Genomic DNA, 7,370 nt, shown 5'->3' on the forward strand with positions numbered 1-7,370 from the left:
GAGCCTTCAGCGTGGTGGCGCCCCTCCTGTGGAATTCCCTGCCTCTGGAGGTCAGGCAGGCGCCAACCTTGTACTCCTTTCGGCGCCTCCTGAAAACATCTTTATTCCAAGAAGCCTTTCTTTAACATGCAGCCTTGGATTTCTGTTTTTGCTTCTTTTAAATTTTGTTTTAACTGTTGTATTGTTTTTGTTTTCATTCTACCTTGTACACCGCTCTGAAATTTTTCAATGGGGAGCAGTATATAAATATTCTAAATAAATAAATAATAAATAAGTTATATTCTGGTTTAGATATATCTCTAGCCATGTGCATATGTGTTTAGAAGCACATAGCCATGAATCTATTGAGTATGGAAAGGAATATCCACACATTGCTGAGGTCAGAGGTGGGTTGCCTGCCTACCCTAAGTAAATTGAAGCCAGCTAGCAAGGATTTCTGAATCCAAATAGTAGAGATAAAATATCTCTCTATCCCTCTCGCCCCCACTCCCTGTTCTAAACGGCAGTCCTGAAATAAAGAAAGTTTAGGACAACCACCAGTGGATTATTTGTTGGGAAGAGCTGTGAGCTCCATTCAATTCTAAGACGCAAAATACATTCCTGGGCTCAGAATTCTTTAATTCTAAACATATGACATTTGCACCAGCCTCCGGTTGATGCATTTCCGCGTTGTAATACAAATAAAATACCCTCCCCTCCAGGTAGCTCTCTCAAGCCTGACGTCTGCGCTTCACTGTTGACGCAAATTACTCATTCCCAGCCAAAAGAATCACTGCGCCTGGGTAAGAGAATCGCCCGCCTCGAATTGAAAAAGTGATTGGCTTGCCTGCTCGGCCAATAGCAAGGCAGGCTACCAGTATTTCCTGGCCCGCCTAACTTCTTCCTCTTTCCTTTTGTTCGGTCATTTGGCTGTCGGGTAGGTAAGCAGTGGGTTTGTGCGGGACTGAATCCGTTGCTAATCTCGGGCTTGTTTTCGTCATCCGTCCTTATTATAGCTTTGGGAAGAGTTCTAGTTAGAGGTAGGGGTTGGGTGGCTAGAGATTTGGCCTAAGATGATTACACCCGTAAATATATCCCATTGAGTTCAGACGGATTTATTCCGGATCTTCTATGCTTAGGTTCTTGTCTGCCTCTCGGCATGTTTTCGGTACCATGTTTTCTCCCGTGCAAAAATTCATGGTAGTGTTCAAGCCCCACTTTTCCTTTTTCTCTCCCGGTACACGTGCTTGTGCTATGGAAAGAAATCGTATATATTGAAGGTTAGACCGGGAAGTGCTGTAAAACTGCTCTTTTGCAGAGCTAGAGGGGGAAATCGGTTAAATGCTGGCTCTTGAGTAAGAATCTTTTCACTCCGGTTAAGGGTGTAATCTATGGATGCTGGAAGGCCTTTTTTTTTGTCTAAAACATCCTTGGGAGTGTGCCTTTAGTGGCTTTTGTTTTGTATGTGCCATGTTTTAAAAAATGACTTCTTGTAAAGAGCAAAAAGTGTCCGAAAGGTTATTCAGGCCTCATATGGGTAAAATCCCTTAAAATGTGGATCTAAGAAAGCAGTGCGTTCTCTTTTTGTACTCCTGGATGCTTCCCCACCTTCATCCCTGTCTCAAGACTAAGTAGAAGCCAAAAGTCTGTCATTTAGCAGAGGTGTTCACATTTGTTCTTTTAAAGCTTCCCTCACCACGTGTTCAACAGATTGGGGAAAAAATGGATGGGCACTACTTACCTTCGTCACCAAAGCAGTGCTATATCATCATGGAAACCAGACATCTGGCATGGACACCGGACTTTCTTTTTCCACATGCATTTAGGTAAGACATTACTGAGAGGGAGTTTTTGAGCCTCTAGTTTTGCAAGGATTCTGGAAATTGCTGCTTCACAGTTTGGCAGGATGTATGTATTTTCTAGGGTTGGTCTTCATTGTGATTAGAAATTCCAGGAAAAAATGTGGAATGTGCCATTATCATAGCTAAAGTAAACACATTGTTTATTACATAAGAAATTTCCTTTAACTAAGCCACAGCAATAGTTTTTCTAGCCTAGTATCGACAACTCTCCTGGTTGGAAGTGAAATTAGTATTTTGCCTATGCTATCCTTTTTCTTTGGCAAATTAACCACCATTTTCCTATTCCTTGTCAGTATGGTATGAGGTTTTTATTTATTGCATTTATATATTGCCCCATAACCAAAGCTCTCCGGGCGGTTTACAAAGATTATTAACTTGTGTTTGTATGTTGCCAAGAAAGAATACTGCGATGCATTGGCTATATTTGGAGGTTCTGGGCTGGATAAGTATGTTAAATTTATAATAACCTATGACTTTCTTTCATAGAACATGTGTTTGGAGGAGGACAAACACCAAATATTTCAAATATACCATTCTGAAGTGAGCAGCTGCATTGCAAGATGATCTGAGGAAATTCTGAAAATGCCTGAGATTTCTAAACTCAGGAGTTTGTTACCTCTTGATAGTGAAGCTAAGGTATGGCATTGGTTTCTCTTAAAATGAGAAATTGTGATCAGCTGGCTTCTTTTTGTGACTGGGAAGTTTTAAGATAATTTTGGGGAGTCTGCTATGATGAGCTGCATGATCTGTCCGTGTTTCACCTGATTAACCCTGATTATAAACATGCCCTGAGCAGATACCTCCCCCTTTCCACAGTGGCTATCTCCAGAAAACTGCTGATGTCCATATGTCTATTTTAAGTATATTCTTGTCAAGGCTGAATGTTACATAGATAAGCTTGTAAAGGCTGGGTGTTACATCGATAACTTACAAACAACATAGTAACCTATTGCAGCAGTATCTGAATACCTTATTTGCCTTCTGAAAGGTAAAGATGTTAACTCAGTGTATCTAGAGAGAAAGATGATGGCCACAAGACTTCCCCCAAAGTCAGCAAAGAGTATTGTGGCACTAGATCAGCACTTACTATGGCACAAATTTTCTATTTGGACTCTAGTACACAAAACCATGTGCCATAATGAACTTGTTAGTTTAAGGCAGCCTTCCCCAATCTGGTGGGCTCCCTGATGTAGACTACAAATTCCACCATCCCTGACCATTGGCCATGCTGTATGGGGCCAATAGTTGTACAAAAATCTGGAGCCCACCAGGTTGAGGGAAGCTGATGTTAGGTGTTGGAAGACTCATTGTTTTTGCTGCAGCAGACAAACATGGCTGCCCCTCTGGAAATGCATGTGTTGAGCAGACATCTCTTAAAAAGTGTTACTTGGACTAGCAAGCTTTCAGTTATAGAATTCTTTCGACTGGAGATTGTTCACTGGGCAATTCCCTTGGTGCCCACCGGCCCGATTATAATTTTATTACGTTTTAAAGAATTAAAAACATTTTAACTGCAATATGAAGTGCTGCCTTCCAGTGCTATTTTTATTTGGGTTGAAAGAGTGATTTTATGTTAGAGCTCAGTTTCCACCTCTGCCTTGTACCAAAGTTCTTGGACAACCTGCTTTTCTCTTAGTCTCACTGGTTTGCCTTCTGGGAAATGCGAGTTTTATGAGCGGCCGTGGCCCCATGGTTTCCATTTCATGAATGGTTAAACCCTGCCCCCCATGGCAGCCATTTTGTGAAGCACCCATGCTAATCTCAAAATTCCAAATATGCCCAGTGGCCCAAAACATTTGGGGACTCCTTTTGTACCAAGTCACATGGTACTTGACATTCTTACCGCTTTAGCACCCAGCTTAAACTTCTGCTAAACAGAAGAATGAAAACCTAGGGCATGTCTGCTTGTGCTTCAGAAGTGCTGTCTTGGAGTACTATAGTGAGATTAGTCTTTGTAAATTTCACAAGAAAGCAAGGTAGTTCTTGTAAATTTCACAGGAAAGCAAGGTAGTGTATGTTGAACAGGAGATTTAAAGAATTCAGATGCTCAAGACTATACTATTTTGTATGTTGATAGATACATGGACCATTTGATTATTTAGTATTTGGTAGCAGCTGACTATCTGAAATGATAACATTGAAGATCATTTGATTTTTGAGTTGATATAGAAATTCTACCTCTGGTGTTTACCTTGTGGTAGCACTTTCCCACATGCAGAGTCCTTTGTCATCAGGTGATTAGTGTACATGTGTGAATCAGCCCTTTTGTCTACTAGCATAGGAGCAGGATTAAAATTGCTCACTATGGGATCTGATTCTATGTATGGAGATTTCCTGTTGGAAACCTGACACTTAACTCTTTCTGTAGTAGGAAAACTGTAGAGGGAAAACAATCATTTTCTTCATAAGGGGATTTCTGTATAGTCTGCAGATCAAAGTACCTGGAGATCAGTTACTAACTAATGATTTGCCACTCAATAGGAATGATGATTCTGAAAAAGATGGAAAACTGTTGATGCTTTGCTTCTCCCCACTGCATCCTGAGCCCCGTCTATGAAGCGTAAGTACTGAAGTGTTTTCTCTGACTTCTAGCAGTACACATATCAGACCAGAGCAATTGTTAATATATTATAAGAAGGGGCTATTTATGCAGTAGATTTTTACCTGGCACAGTAAGAGTTCTAATTGGGGGAGTCCTGGCAGTTTCTATGCCTTCTAAAAAGTGGATCACTAAAATAAGTGGAAGGTTGAGGTATAATGTGTGTGTCTTGTGTGTGTAAGGGGGAAGCATGGCTTGGTAAGTGCTAAATGTAAGCGTGTATGATGACCGTTCCTCTCGCTGTCACAAGCCGTAGACAGTGGGATTTTGTGTCATCAAATATTAAAGTCGGCCTTTCTTCACTCAAGGTGTCTTTGGATGGGTTTGGCTATCTGTTGGCACTATTGAACTTTGCGGGGCCGCACATTCTAAAAAGAGCAAACTAAAGGATTTTAAAATTTAGTCTAAAGTGGAATAGCTGATACATTCATACATCATCAGGATCTTTTAGCTAGAAGTTTTTGGAATGTGAACATGTGGGTGAAATGGGTGTGCTTCCATGGATGGACTGAACTGTCCTTGTCAAGGTTTTTTCCCCCAGGCAGCTTGAATTATGTTTTTAAATGTCTCAATCCTATTTTTCCACAGGAATGCTCGAAACAGGCTTTAAAAAGAAAACTTCTTCTTTGATTACTGCTTGGGAAAAAGTGGCACGGAAGACTGAGGAAGACATTTGTAAACAAGACACTGAATCTCCTTTGTAAGGGTTGTGTGAGCCCACTTGCAATAATGTTTTTGTCTGAATAAAAGTGTTGTCACATTAAGAGTATTGTCACATTTAACAGATTTAAATTACCTAGTGCAGTATATGTTGAGTATCTCTGTAAACATTTTCTTAATATTGACTGTATACCATGGCAAAATTGCCAAATGCATTGTTAGCTGGGTATAATGACATTAAGACTAGAGTTGTATGCACACTTTCTTAGAAGTCCTGATTTAATTCAGTGGAGCTTGCCTCTGAATAGATAATGCATAGAATCACAGATAAAGAAAATGCAGAATATTTGAGGGTGGGTATAATGGCTGTTTCCAAAGGGGTAGCTGTGTTAGTCTGTTACAGCAAAAACATCTAATGGCACTTTAAACAAATTTATTATGGCATAAGCTTTTGTGGACCAGAGTACCACTTCACCAGATACAAGGAATGTCTGCTTCAGTTCGCAGTAATGGAACATTGAGGTATAATATATTTGTGTATTGTGTGTGTAAGAGTCAACATGTGTGCACAGACTGAATTTCAATGAAACTGATTGCAATTGGTCAGTTTGGAGAATAATGACTATCTTGCGTGTCCAAAACACATTTTTTTAAAATGAGAAATGTAAAATTAAGATCCATGAATTGTCAAAGTACCAAGAACCTATGCTTGAGCTGGAGCCACTTTCTTGCATCATCTGGGGGTCAGGTGGGGTGATGAGTTCAAAGACCTCTTCCTCCCTATACTACTGCAAAGCAAAGTTTTCTCACCATTAGGCTTACAAATGCTAAAAATTAGCATGCAAAAATCTGTGAAGGCTTCTAGAGGATAAATTAAATTTAAACCAAGAATTTTAAGATGTCTTGATATTTCATATGCTCTTTTAATTAATTCTATGTATTTGATTTATATTGTATTGTACTAATGTTCCCCGCCTCCATCCAAAGGGAGAGGCGAGTAAGAAAAATATTATTCTATTTTATTAGATCAGCCTTGGACTGCGACACACAGTAATGATTGCCTCAGATAAATGAGCCCTTGATAACCTCTTCAGGGCAGGTTCATTTTGAGTGAGAAAAAACACTGGATGCCAGGATTGCAAGATAGTGCTACTCACCCAGTTCTATAATGGAATCCTCCATTTCTAATTCTCTAGCTGAGGTACCAGCTCTAAAGAAAAACTTCATAGGCAATGTTTATAGAAACCTACTTTTAAAGGTCAGGTAGCATCTTTTAAATGTAGTTTAAAAGGTACTACATTGTTACATGGCATGCTACATGTGCTTCTGAACATGGCTGACGTGGGGCAGGAAGTAGTGAACCTATTTAAAATCGAATCTCGACTTTCAACCAGCTGACAGCTTCCATTATATGCATATTTTAATGCCTCTTCCCTGGCCCCGTTATGTATCTATTTCAACACAAGACCTGAAGAATTCTGCTGAATTAAAAATGTTGGGTACTCTGTGGTTCCTGGCTGATTCTAATAAAATCCTTGTTTTACTATTCTCTATAAATTGAAAATTTAATCTTAAAACAGATCAAGTGCTGCTTGTGGAGAAACTGATTTGGAGCACAACCTTACGTTTATACAGAAAAAAGTACCACACCGCCCAGCATTCCCTTGGCGGAATGCTGGGAAGTGTAGAACTACTTTTCTAAATTCAGATAGGATTGTGCCCTTAAGCAGTTTCCCAGACAACTTCATTTACAATAAACTGAATAAGGCTTTTTAAGGAATTAAAAAAAATGTTTAAGGGGAACCCAGTCTTCTATGTTCTGAGAACTCAACCAACTTGTAAATCTGCCACATGAAGGGCAAAGTAATACCGTATCTTGTAAAAGGAGGTGAGTTTTAGAAAATTTATTTAAATCGTCCCTAATGTTCCCCTTTTAACTTAATCTAGGCTTTCTTCCAGGTTATGTCACAAATAGTTTCTAACCCCTCACGCAATCGACTGCATTTTGACCGCCTTAAGAGAACGTTAGGATAAAGGCGGGAAGCCTTAGAATTCGGTTTGAAAATCAGGCTGCGCGAGCTTGGACGTTAGAACCGGGGGGAGGGGAGGGTTGGTGGGCGGAGTTCTCGGCATGTTCAGTGAGGCAGCGCGTGAGCAACGGTCTCTTCTACGTTTTCCCGCCTTTTCTTCATTGCTTTTGAAAAAGGCAGTTTCTATAGGACCCGTAGCTTCCTCTTTCCACTGTTTATGAATAGGCTTGCTTCACAAGC

The 7,370-nt window shown here is 40.1% G+C and overlaps 1 long non-coding RNA gene and 2 other non-coding genes across 3 annotated transcripts; all 3 read left to right on the forward strand.

The window, feature by feature from the left end:
* The first annotated feature begins 913 nt into the window (after positions 1 to 913).
* Positions 914 to 5,204, forward strand: LOC134406520 (uncharacterized). Its single transcript, XR_010025975.1, has 4 exons — positions 914 to 1,805; positions 2,328 to 2,477; positions 4,323 to 4,401; positions 5,029 to 5,204. It is a non-coding gene; the product is annotated as an uncharacterized LOC134406520 (long non-coding RNA).
* On the forward strand, positions 2,563 to 2,640 carry LOC134407093 (small nucleolar RNA SNORD126). The gene has a single exon (XR_010026017.1). It is a non-coding gene; the product is annotated as a small nucleolar RNA SNORD126 (small nucleolar RNA).
* LOC134407090 (small nucleolar RNA SNORA79) lies at positions 4,663 to 4,809 on the forward strand. The gene has a single exon (XR_010026014.1). It is a non-coding gene; the product is annotated as a small nucleolar RNA SNORA79 (small nucleolar RNA).
* Positions 5,205 to 7,370: the final 2,166 nt, after the last annotated feature.

This window comes from Elgaria multicarinata, chromosome 11 (assembly GCF_023053635.1).
Source record: "Elgaria multicarinata webbii isolate HBS135686 ecotype San Diego chromosome 11, rElgMul1.1.pri, whole genome shotgun sequence".
NCBI lineage: Eukaryota > Metazoa > Chordata > Lepidosauria > Squamata > Anguidae > Elgaria > Elgaria multicarinata.